Raw genomic sequence first — 24614 nt, 5'->3', positions numbered from 1 at the left:
GAAGAGGAAGAGGAAGAGGAAGAGGAAGAGGAAGAGGAAGAGGAAGAAAAGCCCCTCCAAATTTCTCACAGTTAAACTAATTCACAAGGGAAATGAACAAAGCAAACCTCAGACAGAGAAGGGAAGTTTTTTTAGGCAACAAAATGAGACTTTTTTTCTATTTTACTGGTGTATGGATATGATATGAATATGTTTGCTACAGGCTGCCTGTGTAAGTCTCACTAGGTTAGGAATTTGTGTAACCCCAGTAACACAACGGAACTAAAACTCAGTTTTCAATAAAACTAGCAAATGCCATTAATTTTGGGAAGCAGTGGAACATTTCTCTTTAAGATATTATTTAGAATTAGTGAGTAAGCATAAACACAATGCAGACATCTATCTATTGTCAAATTAAAGTTTTAAAAATTGAGAAATGCAAGCTCTAAACAAAAAATCTGACGTGTGACCTGTGCAGTTACTCAACCAAAAATTAACTCATGTAACTGAATTGCTTCATGTTACCTCTTGACATAGAGGGAAAAAACAGTTATTTTGATATCAAAAAACGGTTAATCCTTTCTCAGGATGCAGAGCAAAGATAACAAGTAAGACCTAACTGTTCTCTGCTGCTGCAAGGATATATCTCCCTCTCTTTCCACTCGTACTCTTCTCCCTCTCCTCTCCAACTCCCCTTCCCATTTTCATACGTGTAGCAGGAGGAGAGTCTTTTTGCTATATCTCCCTTTCTCTCGCATCTGCTCTGTCATGTCTGCTACTGAAGGAAAATTCTCATCAGAGTCTGTGGAAGAAAAGGGTGGATAAGCCCATCCAAATTGCTGTAGTAACAGAAAATTAGTTGCTTTTATTGTCTTTCGTTTTCTCTTTTTTTCAAATTTAGTTAATCAAGTTGGTCTACAACACAGAAAGTGCTTGCAGTGTCTCAAGGTTGAGTTGAGTTGTGTAGGCAGGAGTACGGAAGGAGCTGAGGTTAGGAAAAAGGATATTGCTGTTTCCCTCTTGGAGGCAGCAAGCTATTAATATCTCAGTTTCTTGTATAGCTACAAGGAGTTGGTCTGCTACAGCTGTGATACAGAGAAATTTAATGTGGTTTTACCACATACCGATCTAACACAAGGTCTAACTTTATACATCCAGCTTAAGCACTTAAAATAGAGCCAACCCTCTAAGTACATTAATAAATTTGTCAAAAGATGACTTAACATTCAGTAAGGAACATAAAAGCCTGCCAACTTCTAAATCAGATGACCAAAGTTAAATAGGGTTAATACATGAATATTCATTCTAAGCCCGATGGCCCAGTGGAGAAACAGGGATCTTGAGATTTCCCACGGGGTCCATGTTTTTTAGTATATGAAGAAGACATAGGCATCATTTTTGACCTTGCAGAAAACAGAATTGCAGAGGTAGGAGTCTGAAAATGCTATGCCAGCAACCAATATACTTTTGCTGAGAGGTGAACTCTTGCTGCAAGCAAAATGTAATACAGCTGGCTATCTGTATACTACGATAATACAGGATTTTAGTGGAGCTTTGCTGACACAAAATTGGAATAATGCAGTGCATATCAACCCTCTACTAAAAATTTCCTTCTATCATTTTCTACCTCCTCATAATGGGATAGAAGAAATATTAGCTTTTTTTTTTTTTACCACTTCTTAGCTTTAGAAGTAAAGTTTATTGTGGTACTTGTGCTGTTACACAAACGTTTTTCCTGCTACGTGAAAAAACTAATTTGAAATATATTATTTTGCATGAATTTGTTTTTTCTTCTCTTCGTAGGTGGATTGCGTTGCTCTAGACTACAATGAGTGTTGCCTGGCATGTTTCTTAATTTTTGTTTTCAGGCAGTCCCTCTGCTTTTCATTAACATCTGCCCATGCTAAGCTTTTGACAGACTATTTGATTTTAACTCACTTTCCACAAGCCTCCTAACTCTCTTTCGTCTGTGCTTTCATCATGAATTTCCTCAAAAATGCTTCTTTTTTTCTTCCCCTGCAGCTAAAAGAGGTTCTATCCATTCCCCTTAGCTTTATTGGTGAAATCACTAGGTAGAACTACATGAATTGGGTCTCAGCAAGGATTTTTGAATTTTTTGTACACAGCTGGGTTGCCTTTGTTAGACATTTCTCCCCATGGTTATGTTGCAAGGTCCAGCCTTTACATTCTTACCACTTCTTGCATTTCTAACGCTCAGTAGGACGGCTATCATAAATGTTACACATTACAATTTTATCTACAAAGAAAAGTGATTCTGGTGTATATTTTGATTTTGTATAATTTTGGGGTGTGAATGCATTAGCTCTAGTTTGGAAACAGACTGGTATTCAATCTACTTCTTAATGAGTAAACTGCTGTATTGGTTGGTTTGTAAGAGCTCAGTTATTTATGATTTGAGGGTATACAAAAAATTATCTGTAGTGTGATTTAAAGCCTACTGAATCAATGAAAAGAGTTTCACAGGCAGTAGCTAGCCTTGTAACAGATTCTCCATGCAGTATCTGTCCTCTCCTAATTACAGATGCCTTGTCTTGAGACATATTTCGTAACAGCCAATATAGGATGCATCTCTGCTAATTCAAAAATGAAAAATGGTATTTCAGCAGTATATGTAAATGTATTTATAAAACCAAGAGCAAAATTACAGACCTTTATAATTAATTTATCAGCATTTTCAGTTTTCGATCCATAACAAAAGAAATAGCAATAAATATTGAGCAAATGAAAGCATTTAGAGCATTTTAATTAATGTTAAAGAAAAAAAAATCATCACTAGTCTCTTGATTCTGGCTAGCACTTTTTTATTTACCATTTTTCTGTCTTTGATGGATGTTGTTCATGCTGTTTAGCTTACAGTAACAAGCAGGTTTTTAATTTTTCTATCTTCCGTCTCTCTAGTGACAGTCTGTGATGGATGATGTGACAGAAAGATTCATCAGAAAATTCTAAATCATGAATACAAAGTAAATTAGTAATATAAGAAGTAGATTTGCATTCTCCACTGATAGCACTCCAACTGCATCAACTGCTCTCGGTTTTTGCTTTTACTTGTGATGAAAATAGTAGCTCAGCATAGTGATTCTGATTTGCCAGTTACCATGTTGTTCCAGAAAATTAATCTTCTTAACATACGAATTATGTGCAGTTGTACAGTTTTGTTTGCTTTAACTCTCCTCAGGGCAACATTCACATTAAAAAATTGTTTTCCTCAGGTTTAGGGAAATATGGGTTTCCAAGAGATCTTCTGCAGTTGAATGGTTGCTGGGATTCCTCCTTCTGAGGTCCTCTACCCTTTGAGGATAGAAAAAAAAGTCAACGTTCTCTCAGCTTTGCCAAAATGACCAGCAAAAGCAGTGATGAATGTATTGAGTACAAATGCTGTCCCTATTTCCAACGTAAATATATTTTCTCTTGTATAAAAGTTGTTTTTTATAAAGGACAATCCTTCGCAGAAATAAGTAGTATTTCAATTGCTTACTCGTAAGTGAGAGCTATATTAGGCACAAACACACACAGAAAAGACACATGCACAGAGAAAACTATGATGTCATCCTGAAAGAAGAAATCCGTTCACATACTGAATCAGTTAAACATACTTAAATCAGTTCACATACTTAAAAATAGGTACTTATGGAAGTCAGGAGGGACTAAGATAAATTTATGCAACTAAAAATTGTAACAAGCTAAGAATTAATAGTGGAAAGAAATCTGGATGAATTTAAAACATTTCTTCTTACATACACTATATTTTCAGTAACGGTATCTTAACATTACAGCTATTAGTCTCGCTGCAAAACTACTTCAATCTCAGTAGCAGCTTGGATTATCTCCAAACAAGTGTTTCTTTCTGTGGTCTGTACAGCTTCTTCTGCAGTCTCTTTTATAGCTCTCATTAAAGGTAAGACTGACCAAGTTAAAAAGAGATAGCAAGGCATCTTATTCTGTCATCAATTTCCAGCCATTGGATTAGACTTTATAGTCACTTAATCTAACCTTCTGAATTGCAAAGGTGACATTTTTTCCATCAGTTCTTATATATATCTTAGAACTTTGTGTTGTCACTTAGTATTGTAGTATGTGAACATAGCATCTGGTGGAGCTATAAAATTTATTTTTGAAAGAGTCTTAATTTAAAGAGTTGCAGAGACAGAGTTCAACAGAACATCGATTATAAGATTCCTCTGTTTAATTATTGTCAGTTTAAAAAACGAGAATGTGATTTCTAGCATTAAGTTTCTCTTCCAGCTAGTGGATTTTATGATAAATCATTGAATGTTTCTTCAAATCTGGAAGCCCCTGTTAGCAAAGAGAAGCTGAAACAAATCTTTTTTGTCCCAGGAACAAAGAAATCAGCATGTATGTGTTCCCATCAGGCAGTGGTGATGCCTTTGAGTGTCAGTTTGCTCCCAAAGGTACAATTACAGCATATGTCTCAGAGGAAATACATATTTTGTAAGGCTAGAACTTGAGGAGTGAAAATCTATAAGACTCAGAATGGCAAAAACACTTTTATTAACTTCTATTAATATAGAAATAAGATAAAGAGGCAAAATTCACAATCTTTCTTTATAAAAGACAGTAATTGATTTATGCATTTTGGATGCTATGGTCTTGAGGTACAGAGAAGATAGAATGCTACTCTGGTTTAACTATATGACCAGCCATGACAAGAGAGAGAGTACTAGTATAAGAAATGCTTCTTTAAAGAACCTTTGAAATACACAGGATACATCAGAGTATGCTGCCAAAAAGTATCCTGGAGCACTTCAGAGCAACAGGATCACTAAGGCAGTGAAGTGTGTTTTGTTATATACTGCTTTTGTCTGCTACTTCTCACGTAGTCTGGCAGCAAAGTCTGACCGAAATGCCCATATGTATAATATGTGTATCTGCCACATACCCTTGAAATCATAAAATGTGAAGATGAAAAAATTTAATTCTCAGTCAGAGTCACTTAAGATGCCTGGGGAAGGCAATAAACCTTATTTCCGAGACATAGGGGGCCTGGACATCAGAACCATCAGAGTCACTGGCAGAAGTTCACATGTTATGCACCTCATGCAGAGAGAGAATGTCTATATGCAGTACTGGAAAGCTTACTGTTTATGAGACTGAAACTATAAAACCTTGCACAATAGTCCTGCAGTGTTCAAGAAACTGATTAATTAGATCTATGACATTTTTTTCATTCTTGTGCCAAGAATCATATCCATATCTGAGATGCTAACCTACTTTGAAAAAAAACGACTAGATAAAATGTGTTTAAATCAAGTTTTTCCTCTCCTTGTCAATAGAACTAAAACACATATGCTTTCTTAATTTATTTAGCATATTTGTGATAGAGGTGTAAAAAGGGCCATCCAGACAGCTCCTTTCTTTTTCATTTTCTTTTTCACTTACCTTGGAATTTATTTTTCCCTCTGAGATACACCAGAGGCCAGATTACACATTTTTCAGGGGGTGTTTCTAAGTCCCTAAAGCTAGTTATCACAGTTGGTACCTTCTACTCTGTATGTTCATCACTGATTCTGTCTAATAGTGTTCAATAAAAGTGAGGAAACTGGGACATTGTATCTTAAAAATCATTTAGATTTTCAGTAGAAAACAGACATTGTATCAAGAAATTTGTGAAAAAAACCACACTACCTGTTTGTTTCACAGTAATTCCAAAGACGTAGCATGAACTGTTGCTATAAATAACATTAGAAATGCTTTTGAATTAACTGTGTAAAAGGAGATATGAATATACAAAAAACATGCAGAGTAATTTGAAAAAGAGGTTGAGCTAAAAAAAAAAATTAGAAATGGAGAAGAGAGAAAAACAAGCAGTATAGTGAAAGGAAAACTTAGAAAGGAAAAGCTAGTATGCTATCAGAGTTTGCCTTTTCCTTCTTAGGAGAAATATAAAGAAAAGAGAAAGAAGAGACAGAATTTCCAAATAAGCCTTACAGGATAGTTTTGAAAATCTGAGGAGATAAAAACAAACCCACATATCAAGACAAAATATCAAGTCTGTGTTAGGAATACATTTAAGATGGCTAGTATGGTCTCAAACTTTCTTTCAATCTGTTACTGAAGCAGACAGGAAAAAATTTAGATACAACTTACTGTGAGATCCTGTGATATAGTTTGCTGCTAACTCTTCCTTCTTTTTATAGATTTAACCAAATTCATGACACTTGTAAGCAAGTGATGCCTTTGAAATATTATTATTAAATTATCATAGCTTTAACTACTACAACTAGAAGTATATGGGGAGGTTCAACTTCTTATTTAAAAGGGCATGTATCATACTTCCTCTTTGCTGAAAATGTAGAATTGAAACAAACCAAACAAACAACTACTACAACAAAGCCACAACTAAGTAAAGCGACTATTTAATCATAGAATCATAGAATTATAGAATCATAGAATTGCTCAGGCTGGAAAAGACCTTCAAGATTATCAAGTCCAACCACAACCTAACTGTACTACCCTAACTGTAACAACTGTAACAACTGAGAGCTAACTCAACTCAACTGAGCACCACAGCCAAACAATTTTTAAACACACAACTACCTCTCTGGGGTGCCCATTCCAATACTTAACAATCCTTTCTGTAAAGAAGTTTTTCCCAATATCCAACCTAAACTTACCCTGGCACAACTTGAGGCCATAAAAAGAATGTAGAACTTTGGAGAAAAAATGTTTATTAGGTACTTCTTTTATTTAATAGTTAATCTCAAAAAATATTACATTGCCATTTATCTGTCTATCTATCTATCTATCTACCTATCTATTTATCTATTCATCTAACCATTGCTATTTATTATTTGGGAAAAGTTCTCCTTTTACTTGAGAGGCCTAAACACATCAGACATAGCAAATGACTGCCTATGTCCCAGAGAAATCAATGAGAAATTTCCTTTGAAGCCTTGTCGTGAAGTGGGCAGTGCACAACTCTCACAGTGTTAGAGGAGGCAAAACAAAAAAAAAAAAAAAAAAGTTTAAAAAAATATAAAAAAAAAAAAATAATATATACAAAAAAAAAAAAAAAAAAAAAAAAAAGGTCTACATGATATGGAAGAAGCAGTTTCTTTCAGGTATCATTTGAATATAGAGTGTCTAAGTGCTTTAACTGCTGTGAAATTTAGTTTTCATATTAATTTTCTTGGAATAAGCAAGAAAATCTCTTTCAGCAGCACCTCACGGGTCAGGTCTGAAGAATACAACCTGTCTGACAACTGCTTCCACCTTTGTGTGTTGTCAGGTGAAAACTAAAACTTTTGTGGTGTTCTTTATGACACGCAGCACTTCCATTCTATTCACCTAAAATCTAAAAGTTATATCATTAATACGTAGTATGCCCTCGAATACAGAAAATCAATTCGTCTATTTTATTTTTTAGTATTTACCATATTTTTATCCCATTTTGCAATTGTGGGGTGTACTGATTACATCATGTCTAAGAATGCCAATTTTTGTTAGAGAGATTTTAGCTAAGTACTTAAAGACACTGGAAATCTGTCAGCAGCAGGCAAGACAGAGCTTCATATAAGCATCAAATTTTGTCAAGAAGATTTGTGTTCTGGATGTTAATGAAGGGCACAAGAGAGAAAGGACCAAGTGGAACAGAAAGCTTGTGTGAATGTCTTCAAGCCTCCGGATGAGCTCAGGGCAGACCCTCTGCCTATGAAATCATTTTCTATTGTTAGCCTGCACAAAATGTTTGGCTGTAAGCCTACTGCAAAACTAAGCTGTTTTTGTGCCAGACTACTGTTGTGAGGACAGTGTATGACTGCTACTTTGCACATGCAGAACAAAGAATAACAGATAATTTTTTTTTCTTCTCTGTGAAATTCAGTTTAATAACCATTATTGTCATTGTTTACAGCAAATGATTAGAAAAACCTGTTCAGGCAGATGTGTTTCCCTTCACTAGAGATGAGAAAATTTGACTGTCCTAGTCAAATTAGAGAGAATTTGGTGAGAGAGAATTCTCTTGCCCACGCTGTGTCCATTGATGTAGGTGCACTTGAGCTGAGCTGAGCTGTTGGCCTCACCCCCAACCTTGGCATGGTCCCCCTAGGCTCATCTTCTGTTTTACTGGTTGTAATAAACTACTCAGGTTGACAATCTTGAATATTGACAGTCATATCTTTTTATTATAAGTTCACATTGCAGTTTCTGTTCATTGTCTTCAGATTTGAAGGTGGAAGGCTGTAAAAAGAGAAAGTAGAAAGTACTTTTCATAGTTAATTTGGTTCATCCCTGTAGGAAAAGTGTGATGATATTGATCATGTCACAAGCTCCTTCTCTGTCCTAACTAACATTACTAACTAATATAATAAATAACATTACAGTTTTACATTAATTATGAAGCATTTTAAAAGGGGAATAGGTAGGAGAAAGGATGGATGAAAGAACTCAATAAAATGTTATCTTGTTTGACATGAGTTTTAACAGAAATGCTTATCAGCCTTGAATGTGATTCACATTCTGTCAGCATGTTCAAGAAGAGGTAGGTTTCTTTGTAGCATAAGTAAAATGAACGTCATTCATAATGTGAAATAAATACACAAAACAAGTATCCTAAAACATTGTTTCTCCAAGGAAAATGCTACTGTCAAAAGTCATAAATGATTTATCATGAAGAAGACCCTAGATAGTTTTGTTTCTCTCCTCAGGACCCACTGACATTAATTATTTCCAGGAATCAAGTAAACGCCTCTAGGTAAAAATATGTTCTGTGAAATGCAACTCTCTTAAAGCTCCACTTACATTTCTGTTGACATTGATCCTAAACTGAGGTTATATGAGTACTTCCAGAGAAGTAAGATATGTAAATGAATGAATATACCATATGAACTATGTTAAGATTATTTTCCTTAGACTGAAATGATCACTGGAAGCCATAGCATTTGTTTTTAGATTTCATTTGAAATTAACTACTGGTTATGATAAATATTGGACTAAATAAAGTATAACCTCCTCAACAAAGAGTTTTACCAAGCTGAAACCATAGTACACTTTCAAAATCCATTAATCTACTGGTGTTTGCCAAATTCTGAATAAACTACATAATTGTTCATAAATCAGATATTTCACCATACTAATCCCATATGTTGAAATATAAATATATTGCCTTCTAAAGTACTATTGATGGTGTGACCGTTTGCACTGATGAAGGGATAAAAAGGTCATATCTGTGTAAGCTCATGTTTTATCTTTATATTTCAGAGCATGCTCAGTATGACTTATTCTGACAAGATACTACCCTGGCATGATTAGATTATATTCAAAGGCAAAAGTGTTTGTTTAGCTTTACTGACATTGATTGTGGATTTTGCTGTTACTGTTTGTTTGTTTGTTTGTTTGTATAAAAACTTATGTGATTTCTGTTAATCAGGTCTCATATATCTGCTCTGGTAGTTTTATAGGTTAGCACCTAAAATTATGCTATAAAGTGGGGATTTACAATAAAATTCCATCAGGGCAGTCTTGCATTCATCTTTTAGAAATTCTATCAATTTCCATAAAAAGCAGATAAACAAAGCAGAACAACAACAAAATAACAGTGTAAATAACCGTGTTTCAAATTGCAGTTTCTACAAGTAATAATCTCTCCATAGTGTGGCTTCCATCTTAAAGGGTATCTGAATTCTTCCTGGTAACCAGTGCTGAAATATTTTTTTCTAGCAATCTAGATGATGGGGAAACATTTTCCAGTGTCCAAAAAGATTTTTAAAATGCTGTTGATCTTTTTGATGACTGATGCCCTGAAGTATCAAGGGTTGTGCTGGCAAAACAGCATCATGTCTGCAAGCAGATGATGTAATGAGAAAACACTAGTAGATAATAGCTAATACACAGAGAGTGGAAATTTTGCCCCATGCTCCCATGAACTAAATTAGTGATAGATGTTATTTTCATGAGATCACAGTTCTGGAAAATTAAGGATTGCTCCAAGGCTATAAAAGAAAGAAAGAAAAACAAAAACAAAACAAAACCAAAACAAAAACCCACAGAAAATATAGATGTTGCTATTAGTGGTAGAGTCAGGACAGTTAGTTTTTGATTTGTGATGGATTAATTTTACAGTGTCAGTGGAACTCAGTGTTTAAATCCTTAAACCCTTCAGTCCTTCAATCCTCAATGTGCACTGAGTGCAGTTTTTCCATATCAAGCCATTAGCCCTGTTTAAAGGATACTCGTATTCTTAAAGATCTAGTTTAAAGAGCTTATTTTTACGTCATAAATCTTTGATGGAGCCCTCTATAAGTAAGTGTACAGCAGTGGCATAGTCAGTCAAACAATCTACATTTTGTGAGAGAGTCTGCAATAGATTGATGTCCAGGTAATAGTACCAGAAGTGAAAGGCAGCATCTGAAGGCCATCAGCCCAGAAGTTGAGTGTCAGAGATATGGCTCAAGCATAGGGTCTCAGACTGAAAGTGAGGTATATGCCCAAGGGAGAGGTTTTCACAAGTGCTATGCTGTTAATATTGCATAATTTATGAGAAGCTAAGACACTGGTGAACCATTTTCTATTAAAGGAGAAAGACCCTGGTATTGCACATAAGATTTTGCTCAGCCTTATCAAGATCCATTTTTTCTGCTTGAATGAAAGATCACAGCAAGGTGTGTGTTGTAAAGCAAGCTTATACGATCAAAATTAAAATTGAATTCTTACAGAGAAAATATTTTAACAGTAAAAACTGCAGAATTCCCCTGAAAGTGAGATTTAGTCCAATTTGACACAACAAATTATTTACTGTTCAAGGGAGTACCACTAACAAATACAGATTACATGTTTAAAACCCTGTTTTGCCTGAAGCTAGTGTACCTAGAAGATGTATTAACTGTGCAGCTCGCCTATTTGTGGGGAGTAGAAGAAATTTACCTCTATTAAATTATCAAAGGAAATGGGGAGGAATATGAACAATATAGCTAAAAAAGGCCAAATATTCAGAATTACTTGCTTTTAGTAACTACTTAACATGGCAGATAGACCAAGGAGGCTGTGCCCTTATCTACAAGGAAAATATGTGTCATTATTTCCTGGAATACAGAAAGAAAAAAAGGCAATTCCATTAGCCACAGATATTAAAATGCCAGATGGGGGAAGGGGAGCCACTCAATGCCTTCTGCAGGGAGCCTCCTCCATTATATTAGTGCTTAGTGTTCTAACAGGCTGAAAATGAAGCACAAACTCATCAGAATGATTATTTCTTCTCTTCCTTTTGTGGGAGATGTTCTGAAGGATGCACATCTTTATCTTAATCACTGATTATATTTGCTGTAGTCAGACTCTAAAACAAGTGTAACAAATCTATTGCTATGCTGAGTTGTTAGGAGCCCCAGTACTCTGTCCTCAAATGTGTAGCTCTGCTATATGAAAAACAGAAAGCCCTCTTTCCCCTGCTGGTGGTTTGAATTGCTCTAATTTGTTATGGTATTAGCACCAGATGTCATGGTATAAAAGGAAGCCCGACCCAGAAAAAGACATTGCCATTCTGACCTTCTATTGAGTTCTGAGCTCTTGCGCGTTTTTGTCTTCTGAACAAATCAAGCACTCACAAACATGCTGAATAGAGTGGGAAAAACAGCTTGACTTTTCTGAAAGAAGTTACAAACAGAACCGAGATGGCCACTTGCCACTTCCCTTGTCAGGGTGACACCTACAACTGTTTGTTTTGTTTTTTTTTCTGTGGGGGTGGGGGGAATGAACCTTCATAACAGCAGGCTTGCTCTTTCCTCCCCCCTCCCCCTGCACCTTTGTTGCTGCTTCTGTTCATCCAGAAAAAGGTTTTTACTTTTCCTTCAGTTTTTGGAGTCTATATTTCAGGGAAGGCAAAAGCTATACCTTATGGGGCTTTTACTTCTTTAGCAAGATCCTGACACCATTTGTTTGTATCATACAATGAGTGTTTCGTTTATTGTATTTGCAACTCAATTTGTCTTGAGAAAACAGGTTTACATTTGTGCAAAAGCCCAGCAGTGTATCTCAAAGTCAATGCAGCCATATGCCTGCTTGCATTGATAACAGTCTGTATTCATGACAATGGCAGTCAGCTTCCACATAATTCACTGGTCTTAGCCTTTAAACTATGTTTTTAAATAACTGATGTTTGTCTGGAAATCTGAAAATCCTGTTTACAAGAAGAAGTAATAGAGCTTGGGAACATTAGTTTAGAGATATAAATAGGTGTTCATATGTGTACGTATATGGAGAGTACATGTCTATGTTTGTGTATATATTTCCAAAAGTCTTGGCAGCTAATCTATTTCAATTGCTTTCATTTATATAAGACAAAATATTTTGCCACAGCACTTAATACAGAGCATGATGTCATAATAGTACTCACAAGTAAAAGTCATTTAAAAAAAAAAGAGGAAAAATTAGAAATCCTGTGCCTGCTTGCTGAGGATGCAAGTACCGTCGGCAATGCAGTAAGAATATAGATTGTCATCTTTTCCCATACCTGGCTCAGATAGATTCAGGGCACATACGTATTGCTCAGCAGAGGGCATAATCTCACACTCCTGTATGATGCTGCCTGCATCCAGTGAAAGTAGAAAAAGAAGGAATAACCACTAGTGAGAAGAGCCAGTGACAGAACGTAATGTACATATCACCAATAAGAACATTTTAGAATCAGACTATAGCATTCATTCATACTGATTCATATTTACTTGTTTAAGAAACCCAATAAGGATCTACAGTTTTTTATGATTATATTGAGCAAGCACAATTATATAGATTTTTTATTCAATATAAGATGTTCAAGTGGGAAGATTTTCTTTATGTTGAAATAAATTTTTTCATTCATCATGTTCAAAAGCCTGACAAAATAGACAGACATTTGTGATTCAAGTTAAAAAGAACTGAAAATAAAGAGAATTTTAGGACCTTAACCTATTAATATCTTGGACATTAAAATATGGCTTATTTGTGAATTTTAAATTCTACTAATTTGCCCCATGAGATTTTGCACAAGTAAACATGGGACAAAAATATTTCTATGTAATAGAAGTAGTGTGAGGTTTGTTTCTTCATCTTTATGTCACATCTTTTAATGCATATTTATAGCTAAATTTGCATCTTCATATCTTTGCAAAAAATTTTATCATCACAGTAGAATTCGTTAAACTGGATCACTCATTTTGTGTTACTTTTCAATTTTCACAGAAGAAGCAATTTAATGTTCATATCTTTAGATGTTCTTTGGTTGCCATTTTGATTTTTAAATAGGACACAAATTAAAGATATATGTCAGGGTTTCTGGTTTGGATCAAAACTACAGAAAATGAATTAGATGATGAAGGAACTCAAGATAAAGCTAGTAATTCACTTCTGTCTGATTTTTGGAGTACAAAAGGAACACAATCAAGTCAAACCCAGAATGAAATAGTTTGGCTATTTCATCTTGTATCTGATATGATCTCTTCTCAATTAGCAAAGCAACATTCCTTTTCTTTGCACAGCATTGCTCTTCATTCACTGTTAAGTTATTTGTATTAGAGACATTTAAGTCTCTAACATTTAAGTCTCTGAATCCAATATTTCATTAGAATCATCCCTATTATTACAATTCATAAAGCACAGGAGGCCAGATATTAATGTGAAATATATTTTTCAGCATGAGAGTGAAGTTTCATGAAGTTACACATACACACACAGAGAAAGAAAATAAAATTGGGAAATATAGCACATGCTGTGCCAACAGTCCTTCTCCAAGGATTCGTACTGTTTGGAGATTTCTTTCAAACTGTTTTCTTTTTTTTTTTTTTCCTCCCCTCCAGTCTCTTCTATTTATCACCAATCCACTGCTTCTTTTTATTCTTTACAGTACTAACTGACACCCACCAGCAACTGCAAGCTGGGGTCACTAAGGCAATTGCCTGTGTCCTGCTAGAATTGATCACTGATCTGGGAGTATGACACGTATGACAGAGCAAGGTCACTCAACTCGTTTCCCTCAATTTTTCATTTCTAGGCAGGTAGCTACCACTTCAAGGTTCTTCCTCCTTGCCTGTCATGTTACTTCTTATTATACAACTACTTGAAAAATAGAGTACTCCAACCTCTGTATGATATTCTTTCCTAAGTATTTCTCTGCTAACAGTTCAGAAACATTCCGGTATGTGTCGCTGGATTATATGATTTTAGTTAGTTGCAAGTACTACTATTGGAAAAAAAAATGCAAAGAAAAAAGATTCTAAATAATTAGGAACGAACTATTAAATCTTAATGAAAACACTGTAGAGGAGTTATACATCTATTGGGATGACACAAACAATAATTCACTGTGAAGTAAAAATTCACTCAGATGTCTATGATATTAACTTTTGCTGATGTAAAGCACTTTTGACTATTCTATAAATGGAACAATCAATTTATCTTCAAGAAAAACAAGCATTTGGAAGTTATACAATGTCTTTTATTTAATATTGACAAACCTGTATATTAATAGTTAGCCTCATACTCTGACGTCAGTACTTAACTATCAAATATTTAATGTAAAAATATATGTATTTATGTGAATATGTGGAGCAAATTTTGCAGCTCGTTCTTTTGTTTAGTTGGCTTGACGTTGTTAATTAATTCTGTATAGAAGTAAATGGTATATTAATTGACAGGTTCCTTAAAGTGTAATTTCTTATCTGACCAGGGACTGAAGCCATAGGGATGTTTATAAATGAATACTAATCCAGAAGTCAAATAAATTCTCTGAAGGAAGAAAAACTATTGCTCATTCTATTTCACTGAATTTCAAAAGCAGAGATTGGATATAAACATAACAGTGGAAGTCAGCCATTGCTTGACCATTTTCATGATCTAGAAAAGATGTTGTAATCAACTCAGATTTTTAAATGAGGACCAGCTGCTATAGTCAACAGTGCCAACCAAAATCACTGTCATTACTAGCTTTGATGCCAGGTTATCCGATGTTGATGAGTGCTTCCAAAAGACAAGAACAAGAACAGAACAGAAGATTTAAAAGATTTCAGAGTAGAGAGATAAAGTAAAAACAAAACAAAACAAAGAAAAAGGTTGATCCATGTTTCAATTACTGGATTTAAAAACTACTGAAAACTGAAGATGATTTTCATCTAGTTGGTGTAAATCAATCTCTGAGAGTCAATGTGGTGGATAATAAGATAATAAATAGAAGAACTGGCTGAGGATAATTATTGTAGTTTTGAAAATTGATTTCTGAAACAAATTGTTTTGGCAACATTCTTATGTTAAAATAAAAGATATTATGTTGGCCAGATCCCAGAACTCTGAAATCATAGGAAATGACGACTGGGTTGGACCTTTCCATGTTATTATGTTTTTCCTTTGCACAAGGACAGTCTTAACTGAACTTAAACATTACTGGCAGATGTTTAAATAATCTGCTCTAAAATGGTAGAACTTCAATTTCATATCTAGACCTCTATAACCCTCAAGCCTTTTCTTATTACATAAAATTGTTAACTGCGTCAATCATTCCTATCCCAGTGACTATTATTTTATAGCAAAGAAATAGTACTTGCATATTCTCACTGTTGGACAAAATATATGTATATACTCCTGGTATCTGACTTCACACTGTAAGGCTTAGAATCAGGTTCTTGTTTGTTTATCTATCTATCTATCTATCTATCTATCTATCTATCTATTCTTACTACCATGATGATCACTGTGAACACTTTACTCTCTTTCATGTATATCTTTTGTTTTTACCTGCAATCTTAGCAGATGTTAGAATATTATGCATTTTTAAATTATATACTGTAGTATACTACCTTGCCATAATTAATGTCTTTATAAAACACCACAATAGCTGTGCAGGTATTTCAAAATATTCTATATCATAAGCTTTTTATCAGCCCTGTGGAAAAATTGCCCTATCTATAATATGCTCTTATTTCATTTGTGATTTAACAGCATTCAGATATAATGTTCTTTACTTATTTACCTATCATATTCCTGGAGTGTTGCCTTTATCATGATATTTTCATTTAATTTAAAATTTCAAACAGCTCACTCTCAATTTAAAGATTGCTCGCTATCATATTTTCCATGCTGCCAACTTGTATCTAAATTGTTACACTACTTATCCCTGAGACTGTGAAAGCCCAAACCTATTTTTTTGTTATGGTTGGGTTGCTCCCAGAACAAACAAAGAAAGGCACTTTTGCTTCATATGTTAAAATGTGACCAAAACAAGATAACACAAGTAAATGTGTTATGATTAAATACAGAGAGAACATTTCAGGTTTCTGCAGTTATAATAAAAGAAATAAACCTAAGTGGACGGATTTCTCAATCTTCCCTATTTCTGCTTTAGAGAATCTTAGTGAAAAGATCTGTTCGTGAAACTTGAAATGTTTTGAAGAAGGATATCAATGTCTATTGTCATCAGAAGCTTACTGAACACCAGAGTCCACAGTTCCTCTCTGCAGAGACCTCCTCCATCAGTTACTGAATATTAGACTAAGGACCCTTTTAATCGTAGTTTGCAGTTTGAATATAGGTTGCATTAGAGTTTCAATTCAATTGATTTAATTTCTGTCTTTTTCTCCTGTCCTTTAAAATATCATTGTATGACCATTTTCAAAAGTTTTTAAAATGCACAAATAAAGAACTCACAGGGAAAAGAAGCTGAAAACATTTGAGGACGTAGAGAAGTGTCACAGAGTTGATCAGATCAATCTATGTCCGTGACAGGGGCAACAGGGCCTCTGCCCTCCCCCCCCCCACCCCAGTCCCACAAAAAATGGGAAGGAAGGAAGGGAGGAAAAGAGCAGCGGCAACAATCTATGGAGGAAAACTTATTTTACTATAATATCGGAATACAAAATAACACAATATATACAATTTAATTGAAATTGAGATTAATAAATCAGACAAGATGAGAGAGAGAGAGTTCCCGGGACCGATTCAAACCTGAAAAGCTTGGAACGGCTAGGAAAGCACCTCCAGCACCCACTGCCAGGCAGCAAGAGAGCGCCCCCCCCACCCGGAAGGGCCAGATCCCGTGACTGCTGTAATGTACAGGGATAGGTACTTGGAATTGGGGCAGTGACACTTTAATGCCCCGTGCACTACATGATGTTTTGATGTGGAATACTGAAACCATAAAAAAAAAAACAAAACAAAAACAAAAACATAGAACCATGACAAGAAGGTATTTTGTAGGGCATTTTATGAGGGCATTTAGACAACCTTGAAATCAGTGTTGACTTAAATGATAAAATAATAGTCAGAAAGTACCAAGTATACGTAGTGATCAAGAAAGAAAGTAGAAGAAACAAACAGAAATGTAGTTATGGAAGAAACCAGATTAAAAAAAAAAAAAAAAAAAAAAAAAAAAAAAAAAGTAAATAAAAGATTTATTAAATCTAAGGTAATATTAATATTGATAGGATCTTGGACATTCTGCATCCATCTGCAGAAGCTATCCCCTCACCTTGAGGGTTAAGTGCTTGTCAATAGATGCCTTGTTTCAGAATAAGGCAGCCAGGCATGAATACATTGGGATGGAAGAATCAAGATGCTTTTTATACAAAGTTCTGATTTATTTCTTTATTGGGAATTTAAAAAGCTTTACAATTATCCTCATCAGTGTTCACTCACGCGACTTCAGTAAGTAAAATAACTGGGTATAAGCATGTTGTGGCTAAGAGAACATGACAGCGAGCTACAAGATTCATTACCTATTAATTTTGCTGGTTTATTTTAGTAAGCAATTTATAACTTTTCCAGTATATCTTTTACATTCTCCATTCATTGATTGAGTCCGATTTATACTTTTTCTTTTGCATTAAAAGATGTATTGCACTATTTAAAGTCTTAATCTGGCCCATATGTCAAAACTATATCTAAATGAGCCACTTACAGCACTTTTGTATGAATTGCATTATATAATTCTTTCCCCTTCTGTGTTTTTTTTTATTATTATTCTTGCAGAATCAATTTCTTAAATAGAAAGTGGAAAGGAACAAATAAAATATAATAAGCAGTAATATGAAAACACAAACCAAGTCTACTTGACTACCAAGTCAAGTACAGGCTGCAGAAGCTATTTTAAATCCCAGAGAAATAAAATGGGCTAAAGCCCTACACAAAAATGCACATTAATAAGGTTGTACATGTAAACTGGGAGTAGTTCAGTGGCGTTGTTTTACCTGTGTGTATTTTGTTGCAGTAGATTCTAGTTTTGAATCTGGTTATCCCAGGCTCCTTGTCTATCTGACATGCTAACCTATTTAAATTATTGCTACTAAAAGTAGCTTGAAAAACAATGTTCTCCCTAAAAATTTTGTAAACAGGTGGTAAAAAGACAAAAACAAAACAAACAAGCAAACAAAAAAAACCACCAACCAACTAAACATCAGTACTAAAAGTAAAAAATAAAATAAAAGAGAAGAAGGAGGAGAATCTTTCTCATAAGTTGTTTTTAATTGGTTATAGTGTTCTAGATTTTAATTCCAGAGAAAGAAGCAACAACATAATCCTTGGATCTACTCCAGTGTAACTGAGGTGAGAAAGAACACTATTTTTTTTTTTCCTCTGAAGTTTCTCTGCATGTTTTGTTTGTGCATTTTTTTCCTAACATGTAATTTCGTATTGCTTCATTTGTTATATGCGCTATGAGGTAGATCATCAACTACTTTAACTTTTCATGTTGTTTCTTTGACATATCTATTGAATGGCCCACTGATTCTAAAACAATATGTTTGCAGTAGGCTATAGGAAAAGTAGTACTTTTCTTTGGTTGGCTAGCAGCAGGCTGTGACATCTCTTATGATACGTTTGTACTGTCCAAATGTGCACATAACCTGCGTACTGATATTGATCACAATAATGACATTTGTCATCTGCTCCATTGTAAATGTGAGAAGCTCCTTCCCACTTAGCACGCCACAATAAAACTTGACTCCCACTGTGTACACTTTAGTCTTATTCGAAGTATAATGAACTTTCTTACTTACCACTAAGGCTCCTTTTCTGCACAAAGCGTGCTAATTTCTCCTTTCTTTTTTAATGGGAAGACCATGACTTTGTTAGATGATTTAAGGTATTGATGTATTTTTAAGATCTCAACATTAATCAAGACACTTTTTCACCCCAAAAAATGAGAATATTTTCACCACAGGTTTAGTTTTCCTCCTACACTATTTTGTGTTAATATGTTGCTTATTATAAGATACAATATCACCAGTGGTTACTATAATGATCCTTAACATCTGTTCTTCACAAATACCAACTGTTTCTTAATTTGGTGCCATATTTAAAAATAATTTCCTGCTTTCAACCCTCAGTTTAATACCAAGTTATATTTCATAAAATTCTGTTTTACTCAGTAGCTTATTTTGTTTCTTTTTTGTATGCTTGACTCTTAGGTTATAATTGTTTACTCCTCTCATTCTGGATAAATTTGTTGGAGTGAATAGTTCTCCTAATCAACTGCTTCTTACTGCTTATTAAGACTAAGTAGGTCTTACTTTTTTTTTACATGTATTCTGCAAGTATAACTGGCCTAGCTAATTTCTATTTGTCCTTAAAGACAAGAAAAAACATTTGAGTTAATCAATAACTGAACACAAATACAGATAAACATTCTTTTTTCAATTAAAAAAAAATCCAGGAAACTCTAAGCATCTAGTTTTTGTTTGTACTTATTTCTACATTTTCTAATTGGTAAAATGGAAAGATTTCAGATTTTTTTCCTGTTTCTGACTTGCTTGAGTCACTAAGAAGATTCATAGTCTTCTACAAATATAGACTCTTTTAAAATCTCACCTTTTCACATACACTGGACAATTCACAGATTAATACATTGTACTTGAAGTGCTCTGTTGCAAAAGTAAAGACTTTCGCAAGCTTTTTATTAATGTTGATAGAAGAATCCATTTTCTTGTTGTTTTCCTAGTTATGCTTAAAATGAACAGATCAGATACAAATAATGAATTTTTTTTGATGAATATCAGATATAATCATTTAAAAGAGCAAGAAAAATTCTTTTTTTTTTTTTTTAAGTTTACATTCTTTTTATGACAAAGAAACTTACTCTTTTCTCTGTACATTTCCTAACACAATTAATTGCTTTTAGAGTCTCCTAGACATTACTGCACATAGTATGTAAAACCAATAATATCATTAACCTAGTGGTTAACACATACAGTTGAATTTATTTCTTGAGCTGTGCCCCTAATTTCAACAGAATTATATCAAGACTGCATATATTTTTCTAATAGATTGAAGGATTTATGAAATAATATCAAGTGGTTAAGAAGCAGCAGTAAAGAATGAGTTGGTTTGTGCCAGTATGTTGGCCTCAGAAGCAAAAAAGAACATGAGACCAAATGTGACTGAATATAAAATGTCAATCATTGACCTCTAGAGAATGAATATTGTTCCTCGTAATAGGTACATTAACTTTAATACTCACTAATTATTTAAAAAAAAAAAATCCTACATTCCCTTATATATTGCTTATTCTAAAAGTAATTGTGTAATTTTAAATTAAAAAATGTGCTAAGCTGTGGTATGCAAATTTTGGGTTACTAGATAAATAAGATGAAAAAAAACTACAATCTTGTTTAATGTATTGATATTATACTGTAAATTCTATTTTTGATTTTGTTGAAGATGACTTTTTTAAACTAGTCTGATTGATGTATACTTTACATACTGTAAATATTTAATTGGAGAAATTAATTAAGAAATGTTTAATGATTAAAAATTTCTATTATGCAATTGTTGGGCTTTTGGGGACATAATCATCTAACTTCCACTTGAAATGTCATCACCAGTCTACAAGCTGAATTTATTTACTCTGTTAAAGAATATTTTAATGTTGTTAATATCTCCACCATGTAGGTTTTATGAACTGGGAGTAAATAATTTTTCTTTCAACTTGTTATTGTTATGTATTATTTGAATTTTGTACTTTGAAGAACTTTTTTTTTTTATCATTGTCAACTTATTCTTTACTACATTCACAAAGTTTACTTTTTCTTACATGCAGACTGCATACTTTACTCCAGCAAGAGATGCAAAACCAAATATCTTATATCTTCTTAAATTTTCTTCTCAAATAGCTAAAACAAATTTCATTTAATATCCATATTGTGTACATGAAGTCTTTTTTGCTTTGTTCAGAAGACCAAACAGGACATTATAAATGGCTACTCATAAGCATTTATTATTTTTCAGTTGAAAATCTCAAGTCTGTGGTACATGAATATGTGTGCTACCAATTTGATGTATCCAAGTTCAAGAGTAGGTTTCTTGGATTCCCCTAAATTTGCCACTTCCAAATATCATTATAAACAAAGGGAAACAAACACATGTATTCAAAATCAAAATTTGATATTATAGTTAAAGTCTCAGCAGTCTAATGACATAATAATTGGTTGCAATTATTGAAGGTTGTATTTCAAATATGTCCTATTAAAATTAATATGCTCAGACTTCATAGTATGCTTCCCTTTTCTTTGGTTAAGAGCTCAGAAGTGTACAGTGCCCTTAAAACTGATGCGGTCAATTGCTTCAGTGTGGTTTAAAGGAAATTTTACAGTGAATCTTCAGCATCCCCAGCCCTTCACTGACAGGAGCAACATGTTGTTACAGATCTTGTCTTCCTCCTCACTGATGGACTTTATTACTTTTTTAATGTTTGTTGTACCTTCCTCTATCTTCATTGGTCTGAATGTCCACGTTGCATCCAAATGCACTACATACACTATTCTTTCATCCTTGTCCATCTTAACAGGTTAAATTCCTTTGGAAATGATCATCTCTGGTGTCATCTTATGCCAGTAATTTTAGGACTTGTGCTATTATCCCATGCCTCCTCTCCTCTATGCAGCATTTTAATCCTGAGTGGTAGCTCATTCTACACATTCTCTGGACGTGGTCATCCATCCAATTCTTTATTCACCAGAGTCCACCCTTCAAATCCATCTCTCTTCATTTTAGAGACAAGAATGTTCTGCGGGACTGTGCCAAAGGCTTTACAGATGATGTCAGTTACTTGTCTGCACTTATTGTAACTCCATCATAGAAGGCCACCAGATTGATCAGGCATGATTTTTCCTTGGTCGTGTCATGTCGACTGTCTTGAATCAGCTCCATGTCTATTATGTACATTAACAAAGCTCCCAGGAGGATCAGTTCTATAATCTTCCCAGACATTAGGCTGATCGGTCTGCAGGTCCCCAGGTTTTCCTTTCTACCCTTTAAAAAAAAAAAATAATGACAGTGGCATTTCCCGTTTTCCAGTCCCTTGAGATTGTTCTGACTGTCATGATTTTTTAAGTATGATAGAGTTGCTTGGAAACCACCTAAGCAAGTTCCCTCAGGATCTTGTGATGCATCTCATTGTGTCCCATAGACTTATATAAATTTATTATTAGGTTGTCTTAAAGTTGGTCTTCACTCACTGTGGGACTTCATTCTCTCATTCCCTGCCTTGAGGTTCTTCGAAGATGTGATAGACTTGAGTGTTGTGGGAACAATGACTGACAGGGAAGTCATGAGGCAAAAAAAATATTTGATTACCTCAGCTTTCTCCATTTTGTTCTCTTATTTTATTTATCAGAGTAGTTGCACTCCATTTAGTATTCTCTTTCAAGGTAGTTCCCTTGTATTTCTTCTTTTCTTTTTACCTTCTTTTTTCTTCTTATATTCTTTGCATTCCTTGTCAAGTTTACCTTTTACTGTGTCTTGACTTTCTTGATCTCATCCCCACACATCCAGGCAGTGTCCTTATACTCTTTTGCAGACCACTGAGAAAATCATCTGATATTATATATTATACAATTTTTTTAATGTGCAAGCAAATAAAAATTATATTCAAGGTGAGTCCAAACAAAGTCTGGCAATTCCAAAGACATGGGGTGTTATTTTTACACAAAACTTCGTTAGAAATAGAACAGAATGATGTCATTATACTAAGCTAGAAGATTGTGATTGTTTGCTTTCAAGATGTTCCTAAGAAGCTTGAAGTTAACTTATGGATCACACACTGAGTCATTAATTTTTCCAAAGTCAAGCCAATAGGTCATTGACAATAAAGCTAATTAATTGATGATTGTATTGATATACTCCAGTATATGAGACTATTTTTCCAATTAACACAGAGCTATGCAGGGGACTATACTGAGAATTGTGTTTCCAGGTCAGGTCTAGAGCATATTTGAAAGCAGAATTTAGAATGTCATATGCCATTACGTACTGTTTTCAGTAATATAGTTAAAAATAATGGGATTTAAATTTATTGGGAATGGTGGTGATGGGTTGATAGTTGTACTTGATAATCTTAAATTTATTTTCCAACCTCAATGTTCTGTGATTCTAGGATTCTACAATTCTGAAAATTTCTACTTTCTCCATAAGAAATGCAGACAAGATTGATGACATTAAAGATCTAAACAAGTATTTCAAGTATTTACTTCACTAGGAAACTGAGACTGTATAGAGATGGTGAAATGAAGACACTAATTTGCAATAAAACATGCTGACAATTTTATATATTATACAGTAGAGAACCATAAAGATTAAGGGTACATCAGTTACTAAGAATAGCCACAGTATTTTTCTTCATACTGGTATCAGTGATCTTTCATACTTCAGCTAGATAAACTTCATCACTACAGCAGCCTCCACAGCATAAGAGGGACCCTGCACGTCAGGAAACATTTTCCTTGCTAACACAAACAGCGCTCATCACTGAAGTTGAGATGACAGATAAGATAAGTGCTGTACCTATCACTATTCCAAAGTCTACTGTTTTAATGTAGAGAAGATCAATCCCAGAGTGCATGCAATCACACAAGGTCAGAAATGTACCCAAGAAAATAAGCTTTGCCTTCTTGTTATTTTTTGGTACTTAGGTACTTGTGAATGAAGCTACAGATATATCAGATATGTCACCCATATTAGCTTGACCCTTTATTCTCACACACATGCTCTCAAGTCATTTGTCATGCATCTCAGCAGAGCTTGATATATTCCAGTTGCTTAGAGCATCACCTTGCCTCACCAGCCCGTCTTTCCTAAAAAGGACATAGCTGTCTGTGACAGCATTACAGTCATGTGAGTTGTCCCATCATGTCTCTATGGTCTCAATGAGATCATGGCCCTGTGAAATGCATACAGTTCTCTAGTCCTCCTTGATTATTCCTGACTGTGTGCACTGGTATACAGAAACTTCTGAGAATAAAAGGGAGCAGAGGATGCCAGTTTTCCTCCAGGAATGCAAAAGGATTCCCCATAGCTATTCTCTTGAGACATCTGGCCTTCAGCCTCATATCACAGGAGGCAGCTAACGTTTGTCTCTCATCTGATTGGCCTGACTTATTTCCACATCAGTTGCAACAGCATGAGCACTGCCACTTTGGAACTCACCCCCAAAGTCCTTCAGTTTAAAGCCCACCTTACTAGGTTAGTCAGTCTGCTGCCAAAGACTGAACCACCTCTTCTAGACAGGTGGATCTCATCCCTCCCTAGCAGGTTATAATCTTCACAGAAGGTCCCATTGTCATAAAAACTAAGGCCTTCTCTCCAGCACCACTCACATAATCAGAAGTTATGCATCATATGTCTATTTCTGGCTTTCTTCTTTCCTCCAA

The 24614-nt window shown here is 34.5% G+C and overlaps 1 protein-coding gene and 1 long non-coding RNA gene across 4 annotated transcripts in view; one reads left to right on the top strand and one right to left on the bottom strand.

The window, feature by feature from the left end:
• The window catches only part of CDH19 (cadherin 19), a 95736-nt gene that overhangs the window by 9760 nt on the left and 61362 nt on the right, over nucleotides 1–24614 (top strand). Inside the window, exon 2 of one of the 2 annotated variants that reach the window (XM_042839966.1) lies at nucleotides 18448–18516. The exons of the other annotated variant lie outside the window; for it this stretch is intronic. The gene's annotated coding sequence lies outside the window, so the exon portion shown is untranslated. The remainder of the gene's footprint in view (nucleotides 1–18447; nucleotides 18517–24614) is intronic. 2 annotated transcript variants of the gene reach the window in all.
• LOC122172008 lies at nucleotides 2793–16963 on the bottom strand. Of its 2 annotated transcripts, none has more exons than XR_006172149.1 (3): nucleotides 16921–16963; nucleotides 12464–12538; nucleotides 2793–3291 (listed from the first exon to the last, which is right to left on the bottom strand). It is a non-coding gene; the product is annotated as an uncharacterized LOC122172008 (long non-coding RNA). The 2 variants fall into 2 exon arrangements; XR_006172148.1 differs by lacking the exon at nucleotides 2793–3291 and adding an exon at nucleotides 8123–8199.

Source organism: Centrocercus urophasianus, unplaced genomic scaffold, assembly GCF_019232065.1.
Source record: "Centrocercus urophasianus isolate 14NV4802_14NV808 unplaced genomic scaffold, USGS_Curo_1.0 seq_11, whole genome shotgun sequence".
Classification (NCBI taxonomy): Eukaryota; Metazoa; Chordata; class Aves; order Galliformes; family Phasianidae; genus Centrocercus; species Centrocercus urophasianus.
This window is presented reverse-complemented; position numbering and strand designations above follow the sequence as displayed.